Consider the following 14,965-nt stretch of genomic DNA (forward strand, 5'->3'; position numbering starts at 1 on the left):
CATACTCATTGATCCAGATGACCTGAAGCTCCAGGGCTTAGTGAAACTACCCCGTTTGCTGACAGATGGGATGACAGCTCTCTTACTTTTTCACCTGGCAAATGATTCCTAGACCTCTCAGACTATGTTGGAGCAGCATCTGCTTTCCAGAGGGCTTTAGGACATCACAAGTTAAATTAGGCCCTATATTTACCATCTTTTTATTTGTATTTAAGCTATTTTCCTAAATATAACTAGAAATTCTTTTTTGCAGTACTGGGGATGGAACCCAGGGACATTCTACCTCTGAGCTACACTCCCAGCCCTATTTTTTATTCTTTTTTTTTTTTTTTTTGGTGGTACTGGGGATGGAACCCTTCTACCTCCGGGCTACACTCCCAGACCTATTATATATTTTATTTGGAAACAGGGTCTCTTAAGCCAGCGAGGCTGGCTTCGAACCTGTGTGATCCTCCTGTCTCTGCCTCCCAAGTACAGAGATTACAAGTGTGCGCCACCACACCTGGCTTATTCTTTATTTTGAAACAGGGTCTCACTGAGTTGCAGGGGGCCTCACTAAGTAGCCAAGGCTGTCCGTGAACCATGATCCACCTGTCTCAGCCTCCCAAATGCTGAGATTACAAGCGTGAGCCACCACACCTGGCTGAAATACTCTTATCTGCTTCCAAAGTTAGGGGCAGGTTTCTTGAGCATAAAGCAACACATTTAGTTGCAACCACAGGGTCGGGCACATGATAGGAGCTCAAGGTAAGACTGCTAAGTTACTAAAATAGTAAGTGAATGTTACTAATGCCAAATTACCTACTTTTGTTATCCTGAACAGAAACAACCCCAAATGTGCCTGCATTTTGGACCAATTTAGCTAAAGGTAAATTCACGTAGTTAGGTGATTAGAAAAATGCTTCAGTTTTCTAAAATCTGTGTGAGAAAGCCAAGATCAGTCTAAATATTAATAATAGTATTTATAATCAATAAGTCAATGTTTTGCTACATATTGCAATGCAAATATATTGCATATGTTTGCAATACAAGCCAAGAGCAGTGATAGTCATACAGCTAACCTATTCCCAAAGTTTTATTATCCTAAAAATGTTAAAATCTAGTTATTAATTTATGATTACAATTAATTTATGATTTTTAAATAACATTTGTGCCCTATATAATCCCCTCTTTGTGTTTGGAGTGGTGTTCACATAAACACACTAATATTTATGTATAATACAAGGTATATGCAAAAAATACATGCATGAACAAAAGTAGGTATATTGTAAACATATAAGCATGTATGTACAATATAATGTACATATCAATCTATGTGTACATGTATAAGTACGTGTTTATATAGATATACAATGTATAAATGTACTACATGCATCACACAGATATATATGCATGCTTAATGTGAAATATATACCATATTCAATCAATTGTACTTGTTTGAATATTTTGTATTTGTACTTGGTATCACCAACTCACTAAAATTTCTTTGTCACTCAAAAATCAATGCTTACAGCACCTTCAAGGTTATTTGTGGACAATGACAGAGCTGAAAATCTTAATTGCCAGAGCTGGCCCCCAAGTGTAATGTTAATTGGTAGTTAACGTTCTTAAAAACAAGAAAGCTGTAAAGTGCCTTCTGGAGAAAATACATGTGTTAGGTAAGCTTTGTTTCAGCATGAGTTAATGGTGCTGTTTACAATATAGAAAAAATTACCATGAATAATTAGAATAGACCCCCACATTCTACACACACACATACCCACAATCTCACCAGTGAATGTTGTCTGCCATCACACCATTTTATTCTTTTAACAGCTATAAATGGAACAACAGTGGCCATGGATGATAAGGATCAGTTATTTCAACCAATTCCAGGTAAGAACAGAATACTTCAGTTGGTAGACACATAAACATTCACATATTTTAGTGTCTATATGGTGACACTATTCTCCCTGGTAAAGTGTACTGTGTATAGAAGGGTCTCCTGGTGGCTAATGTCACATCAAAGAAAACATTTACTATTTTGTGACTTCATGTTTCATTTCACTTATCACTAATATTGTATTGTATGAACGTATCCAAATGTATTTACCTATCAAAGGATATCCTAGTTGCTTCCAAGTTCTTGCAATTGTGAATAAAGCTGCCATCAACATTTGTGGGCAGAGACAGGAGGATCGCACAGGTTCGAAGCCAGCCTCGCTGGCTTAAGAGACCCTGTTTCCAAATAAAATATAAAACAGGTCTGGGAGTGTAGCCCAGAGGTAGAAGGGTTCCATCCCCAGTACCACAAAAAAAAAAAAAAAAAAAAAATTCCTAGGTGGACATTTTAATGAAAAGACAATGTGTTAATTTCCCTCTCAACATTCTGTTTTACAAATAAATGCTTGAGAAAGGAATGTATATCTGGTGATGTATCCAACACCGGTCACCTCAGTTCTTCACTGCATCATTTGACAACTGCAGCCATTTGCCTTGTGGTCCCTCCAAAAAATAGAGTTTTTTTGGTCTAGAAATGTTATGCATGTGAATCACAAATGCCAGGTCCTTTTAGAAATGCTTTGCCATTTCTTATTTAAATTCCATTGACTTGGTAAGGCTTGGCTGATGTTCTGTCCTTTATTTAGTACCTACTACATACCGAGCGTTCTGATGCTTTAGTTGCAGTATTATAGGTGTCCTCACAACAGCTCTGGGAGCACACCCTCTGAAAGTCCCTTGAGGAGGTGGAAAGGCGACTTAGGAAAATGGTTCATTTCAACATAATTTGCTCGGTTACTTCCAAAATAATTGGTCTCAAGGCCACTAAAAGACATCGACAGTTGGACACATTTCACCCCACTTGATCTAAGGTCACAAGTTGACAATTGTAACTTTTAAAAATCAGAGAACTTAGACACGGGAAATTTTTCTTTCTTGCTACCTAAACATTACCTAGGGGGCGTGGTGAAAATGGGAAGAATGACAACATGCTCATCTAAAGCCATCATTAAATAAAGCTTAATTAAGTCCAGTGTATATTCAGGAAAATGTAAACTCTGCCAGTAAACAAGGCATTTCATTACTTGATTTAGCAGTAAGTCTGGGTGCCTGTGAAATAGACATGATCCTTTCTTCCTTCCCTCTTCCTTCCTTTCTATATCAAGGATTGAACCCAGGGGCATTCTACCTCTGAGCTACACTTCCAGCTCCCTCTTATATTAAGTTACTGAGGGCCTCACTAAATTGCCGAAGCTGTCCTCAAACCTGCAATCCTCCTGTTTCAGCCTTCCAAGTACTGGGATTACAGGCATGTGTCACCACACCTGGCTCAGAACCAACATTTTAATTTGACTTCTTTAGCAAGTTAAAAAGGTTATTTGCATTTCTGTTATAATGTCAAGTACATTAAGTTTACTCTCAGTAATTAAATGTCAAATTTAGCTCGTAAGCCTCATGGAGAAAGCTTCCAGTAGACCATCTTTTTACCCTAAACAAAATGCAGTGCATCCTCCAACTATACAATATCACCTTTTCCTCCTAAAAAAAACTACTTTTTAAGTTAATCATTTTAATAGTCATCTCTTCAGAGATGACAGATAACTTAAAATGCTTTCAAGGAAAGTCAGAGAGAAAGTCTGCCAGACACATCTTGACATCTAGCAAGCTGGGTTTAAAACCTGATTTTAAAACTTACTAGCTATGTTCTATGTGGACATGCACAAAATTCTATGGTCCTGTAAAATGGAGCTCTGGAAAGCTCCTTCTAGATTGCTGCGAAGGTTAAAGAGAAAAGCTAAGAGCGTGTGGGATGGGAAGCAGCCTTCTTACCACTGCAATGGATGCTGCAGACAGTGTAAGTCTCCTTTGCACTTGATCTACAATCCTGCTCCAGGAAAACTAACAGAACACACTCTTTTCCACTGCATTTTTTTTTCTTTCCTCTCAGGCTCTGATTTGAATTCTACAAATGAAGATGAACTTTCAGAGATAGAGGAAATCAAGATCAAACTGATGCTGGGCATCTCCTTGATGACCCTTATTCTGTTCATCACCATTCTGTTATTCTGTGCTGTCACGCTTCACAAGCTGAAGCAGCTGAGGTAAGCCTGTGAGTCTTTGTGTTTTTTATAACTAATGCATAACGTCAGGCTCTCTCCCTCCTGAGTAAATTGTTAGGAAAATGTGGCCCCAGATAATGTATCTATAAGGTACAAAGTTTGACTCTGTTTTCTCTATTCAGAAAGAGCCTAGGGCCATCTCTAAGGAAATATCCTAAGTGAACTTTCCCCAATATTTTAAATAATCATCTAAAGATAGAAATAATCAATTGGAAAGGATAGACACAATCGAGATAATGCTTTCTAAAAGTAAGCTTGGAACACCAGTGCTCTGTATTCTAACCAGCATACCTGCTTATGACCTAACATTTTTCATTAAAGCGAGCGTCGCCTGCTTTTGTCTTGAGACCTTCAAGATATAGCGACTCTCTTTATCTCATTATTCCTTGGGTCCTATGCATTTGTCCTTTCTTATAAAATCATTAAATGTAACTTAAACCAAGGAAGAGGATTATTTAATTTTTCCCAAATGTTCATAGAATTTATAATAGAATACTTCAAGAGATCTTAAAGGAATTGCTTAATGTTCACAATTACCATTAATTCTTGTTTTCAGTGAATGGTATATTTCTTTGGCCCATTATAAACTGTTCATAGGTGTTTATTTCCCTAATTAAATTTTATTTCACATGTTTCTAATTAAACTCTTGTGAAGGCAACCTTTACTGCTTTAATATATTGCTTTCTAAATTCCGTTCCTGAGTTTTGAAATGTGCTACATCCATACAAGTATAAATACAATAAAATTACTATTTTAAGAACCTAATGTATATAATGTTATTTAAGTAACTAGTACATTGCACAGAATTCTTTTATATTTTAATTATTCTAAATACTTTTTAAGCTGAGCTAAGAATGGACACAATTGAAAACAATTCTTGTTCTTTGTTTTCTTTTTCCAGTTACAAAAATTATGGCAGTCAGTACTCCATCAACCCAGAGCTGGCAGAACTCTCTTACTTTCACCCATCGGAAGGTGTATCAGACACGTCTTTTTCTAAGAGTCAAGACAGCAGCTCTTTTTGGGGCACCACTAGTTCAGATATGAGAAAGCCGAGCTTCAAAATGCCAAAATCCAGACATACTGCGGATCTGACTTCCACAGGCTCAGAAGACACAATCTTAAATGATGAGTCAGATGAGCTCATTGATGGGGAACTAATCGATGAGGTCAATGCCGAGAAATAGATAGCTTTATTTTGTCATTAAAAAAGATTTCTGTGTGTGACATTAATGTCATCATTACGAAACTGGTGACATTTAAATTTTCTGATCTCTCAGAAGGACAGATACAATAAAATTTATCTTGGTTACAAAAGTTATTTAAAGACAGGACAAGTAACTACGGTATGGAAAGACTAATCAAGTAAAAACAATCCTAGTGTCTTATGAAGGATACTGGTTCATTCCTAAATGAGGACATGGCCACATTTACCTTCTCTTGGGGCACTGTGAGGGTTGCAGGATACTCCCCACTCTTTTAGCTTCACCAACAACAACAGAGCAGAGCACACCTGGCTTGTGTTTTACAGGCCAAATGTCATAGCACCAAGACATAAAACTAAATTAATGGTTAAAAAAAAAACTAGCATTCTTTTATTGTTTCAAAGTTATGGGGCTCTTCTCACAAGACACATGGAAAACAAACGTTTCATCCATGTCTAACGTAGCCATAATGTTTGGGATAGCAAGGTTTTCCAGAAGAAGACAAAGGAAGAAAGGATCCTAGCAGGTAACTTCCTAGATGGGGAGTCATGGAATGAGTCCTCTAGAGCTGAATCTCCCTAATATCTCTCTACCCCCAGTTATCCAGGATTGTTATGTTCCATTGGAAGAAAATCAAGGCATCTTAAAGATTAACTGAAGTTTATCAATGACTTTTGAGGGTTTCTATGCCCAGAGTATCTCAACAAATGTAATATGGATGATGCTTCCATTGTACAATTTGGTTTCAAGTAGAATAGTATTTATTTATTTTTGGTACAGGGGGTTGAACTCAGGGCCTACCTTCAAGTTATATAACCTAGCCTCTTTTTTTTTTTTTAATTTTGAAACAGGGTCTTGCTAAGTTCCTGAAGGTGTTCCTAAATTGCTGAGGCTGGCCTTCAACCTGTGATCCTCCTGTCTCAGCCTCCCAGGTACTGGGATTACAGGCATGCACCACCAAGCCCAGCTTAAGTAGGATTTTAGAGTGTACATCTAGTCTTTGATAGATGTGGCTAATAAACCTGGGGCTTATTAGACTCTATGATCCTTTTCCCCCATGGAGCACACATGCATGTATTCCTCTCACCTGCCACTTGCCCTACCTTCTAGTAATGCAGCACTTCATTATCCACTTTCTCCTCAGACCAGCCTTACTCTCGGGCATCACTGGTTGAGAAAGCCACAAAGCTTCATCTAAAGTAGTGATGGTGTACATAAGACACTGTCCTTGAGGGAAATGTAGGAACAGGGCAGGGACTCACCTTTTCCTGATCTCTGACAAGAGTGGGCAGTTTCTGAGCCAATGGGGTGGCCTTGGGCAGCTGTGGGGACTGAGCAAGACAGATGGCTGCAGGTGCTTGGAGGTGCTCCAGGTGCAAAGAACTCTTGTTGAGCCATGGTTTGTGGGAAGAACATCAGACTTGGGGTAGGGTGGTTGACTGCCAACTATTCCCATGTTTTCCCTGTATTCATTCATCCTAGAGTGGCAACAAAAAATTTTGTTATTGGAAATAGGTGTAAGGGTCACTTCTGAAGAATAACTCGTCTCTACTTCTAAAATAAAGTGTTGTAGAAAAAGGTAGTAAATGAATATAGCATTACTCTGGCTAGAATGTCTAAATTGGCCAAAAGAGACATGTTAACCATAATTTTAAAACTTAGCTTCTCATCCTAAAACACCTGGCACCGCTTGTAAATAGCCCTTCATAGCGCAGGCAAGAATTTGTGGAGCCAGTGTGAGTACATGAAGGGCATCAGGCGGTCCTTACAGGTGTCCACCTTCTCTTCTACCCCTGCCTCTGTCTTCAAGTGAGGAGAGGGTCATTCAGCCCAGGCTGCTGGGGACAGTCTTCTCATGTGTCCTTGCCCACCTTCCAGGCCATCGCTAAACCTGCATTTCCTGAACAGGTGTCCTAAACCTTTGATCGGCTTCACCTGAAAGGCCACAGTAAACCAGCCCCTCCTCGGCCTGTTGGTTTTGCCCCCATTCTGAAAAGTCCTGTTAGTACCTTTCCCTAACATCCCCAATCTTCCTCTTCCCCAACCCTCAAAGAAGGGCAATCTCTCCTATCCCAAGATTATGTTTTGCTGCCGTTTCCTCTACATAATGCACTTAGGATTCATTCCTCCTGATGGGCTGCGAAGGGCGAGAGAACACAAAGCACTTGCCTGGGAACCAGGAGCGCAGTCGTTCCAGAGTGGCCAAGATGAAGTCTTCCCAGCACTATACACCCTGAGCAGGAGCCTTAAGTGTGGGCCTGGATTCCCTCTTTCTCTCTCCCTCCTGTTCCTGAGACATGCTGAACTTGGGGTGCTAGGGGATCCTGCTCGGGACATTTCTCAAGTCTCTCAGGTGTTCACTGGGTTGGGTTCCTGAAGCCCTGGGTTGGCTGGAGCGGTCCCAGTGATTTTGGGGAAGATGGTTGGAGGAGTGGTGGCCCAAACGCATTCCTCTCCTCTCCTCTCCTCTCCTCTCCTCTCCTCTCCTCTCCTCTCCTCTCCTCTCCTCTCCTCTCCTCTCCTCTCCTCTCCTCTCTTCTCTTCTCCTCTCCTCTCCCCTCCCCTCCCCTCCTCCCCCTCCCCTCCCCTCCTCCCCCTCCCCTCCCCTCCTCCCCCTCCCCTCCCCTCCTCTCCTCTCTCGAGGAGCTGATCCTGCAGCCCAAGGAGGAGAAAGAACGCAGGACACCTGGGGCTCCCCAGATCTACCTAGCAGCTCACGGAGGGGCGTGGCCGAGGCCAGGGGCGGGGCTTCATGCAGCGGAGTGAGCATGGCCTTCCCTCCAGCCCCTCAAAGGCTCTGCCCAGGAGCAGGACACCCAGGAGGTTCCCAGAACCCTCTGCCCAGGTTCGCACCCTCTGTGGCACACGTGGTGTTGCGGGGTCTTTTTCTCTTCTTTCCCCGCCCCAGCGTGGAATTATTATAAGGGGTGTTCTATGTTTTTCCTGAAAGGTGCGGTGGGGACCCTGGCGGAAGGGGTGGGAAGAGAGTGGAATGCAGGGCCTTTGTTAATTCTGGAGGAAGCAGTCATTACCTACCGAAGCCAGCTGTTCCCAACCACCCCTAAAAGAGAAAAGGTGGTAAGTGTGCCTTCTGGCTTCGAAATTAACCCTCCAGATCCAGCTTTTGGCGAGGAACCATGGTTTAAGCCGCTTGTGAAAAGTAGAGTATGCCGGGTACGTGCAAATAATCACCATTCAGAAGGCTGGCCTGGTCAACTTAGACTCTGTTTCAAAATATAAGACAAAAAGGACTAAGGATGGAACTCAGTGGCAGAGATCCCATGAATTCAGTCTCCAGTATCACAAAAAATTAAAAGGAAAAGTATAACCACTTTTTTCCCCTAATACACACACACACACACACACACACACACACACACACACACACACACACACACTTTTTGAATCATGGCAGCCAAATAAAGCTCAGGTTAGGTCACAGTGATCCAGAGGTCTCTGCCCTTTCCAGCTTATTTAAAGAGAAATTCATCCAGGCATTTTTTGTTTGGATCATTCTCATTTTTGTGCCTACTACTTCCTCTCTCCTCCTTCAAAAGGTTACTTGCCTTCCCTTTGCATTGTTTTTATTTCAATGGAGTTAATTTCTTAATAGAGAATGAGTTGAAAATAGGTGATTGAGCCAGGAGGAAGCTTTTTGGGTAAAGAGGAAGCATCTGTGTGTTATAAAAGCCTGTATGCTATCTAAAATTGAGTTTTAAGAGTCTGATTGGACCACATCGCAGATCTGAAATTTCTTGTTTGAGAGAAGCATTTAAATTATCTCATATCGATATAGCAATCTGCATCTTGGAAAGAGGATCTGATCTCTAAAATTCAGAAAGGGGCTGCCAGGGCATCGCAAACAGCTGCAACTCCAAACCTCTTCTCTTGTCACCGTCCTGGGTTTCTTCAGTATTGTGAATTCAGCTGCTCTAGAGTTCTGTTCAGTTGCTGATTCTTCCATTTTTACGGGAGCAGGTGCTTTGTTTTGTGTCTGAAGTATTCTGTACACATCAGGGGCCTCTTTGGGAAAGCTGAGACCTGCTAAATGAAGGCTTGATTGATGCTTGAAATAACTGTCTCTTGTTGTCAGAGTGGATGCATTGGCATGTAAGACTATTACACGTACAAGTTAGTGGCAGTCAATGACTAGAACTGTTCCAAATCATCATTGGCTAGTTATAAAAATGTAAATAGTTTATATCCAAGCTGTGTTACATTCAGCTCAGCTTAATTATTTGTAAACCAGTCCAGTCTACCAACACAGACACTATACTAATAAGGCTTGCGTATGCTTTAACCACTGTTTCCCATTGCCCCAGATGTGGAACATCTCTAAAAACTTAAGCTGGACAAAAAATATACCACTTACAGTAACTTTTAAATAATATTTCAACATTGGTTATGTTTGCAGAATTAATTATTGAGAGCTTAATGGGTAAATCAGTCATGGGAATGAGCTAGACATTTGAAAGCCTTGAACAATGATAGTGACTTCTTATTCTCCAAGAATGACCTACTTAGTATTTCAGATTAGGTTTGTTGCACTTAATGTCCTAGAGAGAAACTACTGCCCAGGATATTCTAGGCTCCACATCAACAGCACTAGGTGTGACTATAGACAGATGGGAAAGAAGTGTGGGGAGCCATTAAGGCCTTCCCCTAGATTAGTGTCTTTGACTCAGCTGATTGTCCTTCGCCCAGAGTCAACAAGGTTTGGGGTTATGGAAAGTTCAAAGAGGTCTGAGAGAGGATCAGGTGGTGATGACATGAGGGTACTGATAGGCCTATCTGTAATGTGTGTGTTTTGTATTGGTCTTTATTGTATTCCAGTGGTGGTAGCACGAGAATGTTGATTGACTGGTAGCTGTGTATAAATACCTCTGGAAAAACAAACCCGGCATTGGCACAATAAAGACAAGATTGACCCAGAAGCTGCATTGGCCAGGAGCGTCCGCACGATAGAGAATACTGACCCAGGCATAGTCGGCGACCCGTAGGAAATATTGACCCACGAACAGGGGTCGACCAGTAGAGATAGTAGGCTGGTGGCTCCCCCACGTTAGGGTTAAAAACTCTTCATCCTCACACCTCACTTCAGAACCCATACTCTTGCCGGCTAGCTCCGGTAAAGAAGCATCATAAATACCAAGCCAGCCAAAACTTAGGTTGAAGAAGAATTTTCCAGAATGTTAAACTTTGTTTCAAAACTTCTGCTCATAGAAATAAGCTAATCACTGCAAAGTTGCACTTTTTTGGCCAAACTTTGTTTCAGAATTCCTGTTTTTAGAAAGTAGCCAGTTGCACCCAGTTTTGAACCCAACCCTTACCAATCAGGGCAGGATCATGTTAGGGATAAGAATTGAGCGGACCGCTTGTTCAGTGTGCTTGCTTACCAGATTTTTTTGTTGTTTGAACACCCTTCTGCAGAAGAAAATGACCTTGCCAAGTTACTTTAAATTTCTTTTTTCCTTTCTTTCTTTCTTTCTTTCTTTCTTTCTTTCTTTCTGGTACTGGGGATGGAACCCAGGGGCATTCTATCTCTGAGATACATCTCCAGCCCTATATTTTATTCTTTACTTTGAAACAGGGTTTCACTGAGCTACAAAGAACCTCACTAAATAGCTGAGGCTGTCTGTTAACCGCAGTCCTCCTGTCTGTCTCCCAAATGCTGGGATTATAAGCGTGCACCACCACGCCCAGCCTTACTTTTGATTTTCATGAGTTTTTATTTGTGGCCTTCCTGGAATCCATTTCTGACAGATCCAAGCCAACCTGCCTAGAAAGTATATCACAGCCCACAAATGCCCAGCAAGTGATCCTGAATCTGACCCTTGGCTCAGTTACTGAACTAAGCCGCCTGGGACATTTTTAAAATCAGAGGGGGATGAGAGCCGTGGAGAGCACTTCTACCTCTTGAAAAAAATCTGTGGGCCAAACTAGCCACACATCACTGGAGAGCCAAAGAACTTCTGTTCCACCAATAAGAATTAAAATCAATCTTCAAGAATCTGATGGAGATCTTATGGTAGATGTTCCTCCAGTCATGCCTTCTTGTATAAGTCTACATACTTAGAGGTTTCACACATCAGAATATGGATGAAAAGATACATATCACACTTCTAGAGGAGAAGCATCTTCAAATCAGTGGCACAGAAGAGGAAAAAAGTGGGTAAAACCCAATTAACCACACAAATGGATGAGAATAATAACAAATCAGGGCCATATAGAGTGCTCAGGAAAACCTCGTTGTATGTTAAAAGTAATATAAACTTATGGAGTGTTGAAATCTGCATACCTAAGATGGGAGGCTTCAGTGATGAGAAAAAATATAGTTGTAGTTCAGAGGGTGCATCTTATACCTCTCAGTGACAAAGACGGTCAAAATGATTGTTATCCAAAGAACAAGAAACATATAACCATTATGGTACTTGAGAAAAAGAGATTGACTGCTGGTATTCATGAAGCCATGGCCCCACATGTCTGAATCAAACAAGATTACAAAAGGCAGTGTGCAGAGAGCGCAAGACAATGTTCAAGATAATGTATTTTCTACATATTGTATTTATTGCAATACTTTTTGTCAATTACATATTAGAATAACAAGGCAAATGCCCTGATAATTGTCTAGCCATAGTGTCTTGTAGAGTCGACAGTTGCCAAAGTCCATGATTGGTAACTTATAGCTGATTTTCCAAATTAGAGGATTCTTTTATAGGAAACTATGCATCTTAAATTATCCAAATTCAGTCCTTCTGTGAATTTTTCCTTACTTTGCCCAGTCTTTCACAGCTTAAGTTCATGAGCCTTTTCAAGAAATATACTAAATTTGCATAACCTTCTTAATTGTCGAAATCTTATCTTTTCCCCACTAAACTTCAGAAAACAAGACAGGTTGCATTACAAAAGAGCTTCAGCTCCAAAAAAAGAGCTGCACCCAGTGCCAAATTTGATATGAGTCATTTAGTTCCTTATCTTCACCTGGCATGAAGCTTCCTAAGGCGCGCACCTCCTCGTTTCCTGCTTTAAGTTATTCCTGCCTTAGTATTTTGTCATCCACTAGGAGGCGCAAGTGAGTAGTCAGTAAACTTAAATTTTCCAGGTCTGCTTTTCCCCTCAGTGTCTACCATTTCTATTAAAAGCAGGTATATTATCATTGCATAACCTTTTAACCATGAATCAGTAAAGTCTATCATTATTCACAGATTCTGAGATTACAAAGTTACCTACTTAGTTGAGATTTATTTTCAATCTTAACATCAAGACCTGTGGTCATTCGTGGAGGTGCTCCAGGTGACAAAAAAAAAAAGTCGAACTGCCTCACCTGCACATTGTCAGTTAAGACTGAACAGGCAACAGAACCTCCCTGGTTCAGCACTCATACTGTAACAGGTGTCCTACAGTCTAGTAAGTGCCATGTTTTTTGCACTGTTGTACTTTCTGTTGGTGAGTTCTTGCTGAAAGTGGCCCCTAAGTATAGTGCTGCCCAGGAATCATAAGGGCAAAAAGCTGTGATGTGCCTAACAGTGCGTGTTAGGTAAGCTTAGTTTAGGAATGAGTTATAATGGCCATGCATATACTAAATGAGGGTCTTTAAACATGAAACACACATAAAATTATATGTTGGATCCGTTGACAAAAATGTTGTACCAGCAGTGGCTCAGGTCTGTGTTTGTGGTGACTTAATAGAGCATAACTGCCTCGAATAACAAGAACTGACTGTCGTTTTTCACAGTAATTTGAACCTTTTGTTCGATTTGTAATATAAATACTGGAGTTCTTTCATGACATATATAGGAGAGACGTTGAAGAAGCAGTGTAGCAAGTAGTATTTTCTTAGCAGTTTTATTTTAAAAGGTGACATTTAGCACGAATTTTATTTCTCCACTCCAGTCTCTATCATTTTCACTTGGCATATACTGGTGGGAGAACTTTGTGTGGGATAAAACAAGTTCATGCTTTCAGTCACAAATAAGAACCTGAATGCCAGTTCGTCACAGAATAGTCAGATGCCTTTGGACAAGCTGATTTTTCTGAGCTTCTTTTTCCTTATCTGTGAAAGGGATATTGAGTCTCTCCCCCCAGCATCATGTGTATAGTTATTAAGTTGCCAGGAGCAGTGGTGTGTGCCTATAATCCCAGTATTCTGGGAGGCTAAGACAGGAGGATGGCTAGTCAGAGGCTAGCCTGGGCAACTTAGGAAGACCCTATCTCAGAAAAAAATTAAAAAAAATCAGGGAAGACAGGGATGCAGCTCAGTGGTATAATGCCCCAGGTGTTATACACACACACACACACATACACACACACACACGTATGTACTAAATAGACTAGTTATCTACTCTTTCTCAGAAAGAAAGGTTTTTGTAGGCAGACATTATTTCCTTTTAATTGCAAATGCTATCTTGGTTATAGTTTTTATTTGATTGTACTATATAACCCTCCCATTACACATGCCTGCATTATAATAATTTCTTTGCTAATGGTTTCAATTCCTTGCAGCACATCCCCACTGGGCCTCTTATGTTGCTGCACTCTCATAACAAAACCCCAACCCCATATGAGTTCACCATGATGGGTTCTCCAGTTTGTCTTCTTCCTTACATCTCTTTTTACAAAATCTAAGTGGGTCACCACTGATTTGCTCAGCATACCCTCCCTTTCCCCTTGGCCATTCCTTGTCTTACCATTCCTTCTCCATACTGGGGCTCTTCTCTGCTGGCGACCTTGTCTAATATTTCATAGGGCTGACAGGAGGAAGCATCCCTGTTCCTACCAGAGTTCTTCCCCAGGGTGCATCCTGTCTCTTTGCACTTATTCAGGGGCTTCATCAGACTCTCTTTCCTGTAAGATCAGCTCACTTCTCAGCATCCCATTCTGCTGTCTGTGGCTGTAAACAAAGGCTTCGTGGCCTCAAGCCCTTACCTAGCTACTTCTCCATCCAGTTGTCGCACGGGCTGGCTTCACTCCCTACACTCTCTACGACCTCATACCAGACCCAATTCATTCATTAGGTACCTAATGAATAAGTTTCTCCTTCACTTTATGCCCCATTCAGCATGATCTTGCCTCGCTGCCCTCCTGTCTCAGCTTCTACAGCACACACTTCTACCTTTCCTCTGCCCTTCCTAACTACTTTTTTACCTTCTCTGCTAGTATTCCTCCCATGACTTCTAATTACAGAAATCTTCAGAGCTTGGTTCCTGGACCTTTGTCTCTTCCTCCACCCCTTCTCCCTAGATGGATTCATCCTTCCCTATGGCTTTAAATAGCATGTAACTTCCATGCACCCTAAATGGGCTTCTCTACAGAAACGTTTCTGGATTCCGGGCTTGCTGACTGTCCCTCTGTCCATCTTGATATATGTGCTTCTCACAGGCAGCTCAAGCACAACTTGAGTGAAGATGAAGTCTTGATTCTTCTCCCTTCCCCAACGGGGTATCGATCACGGTATTGTCCAGCAAAGTAGCTACTAGACACAGGTGACTATTTAAATTAATGTAAATTAAATAAAGTTTAAAAGTTAGCTTCTCAGTTGCACTAGCATAAACATTACTAAACTTAAAAAATTAAATCTTGAAAATATTTTTATTGCTGGCTATTAAATATAAGAGAGTGGATTTGTGAATCTTAGATATCTTACATGACTGCAGGCCATG

This window comes from Muscardinus avellanarius (assembly GCF_963383645.1).
Source record: "Muscardinus avellanarius genome assembly, chromosome: 13".
NCBI classification, from domain to species: Eukaryota; Metazoa; Chordata; class Mammalia; order Rodentia; family Gliridae; genus Muscardinus; species Muscardinus avellanarius.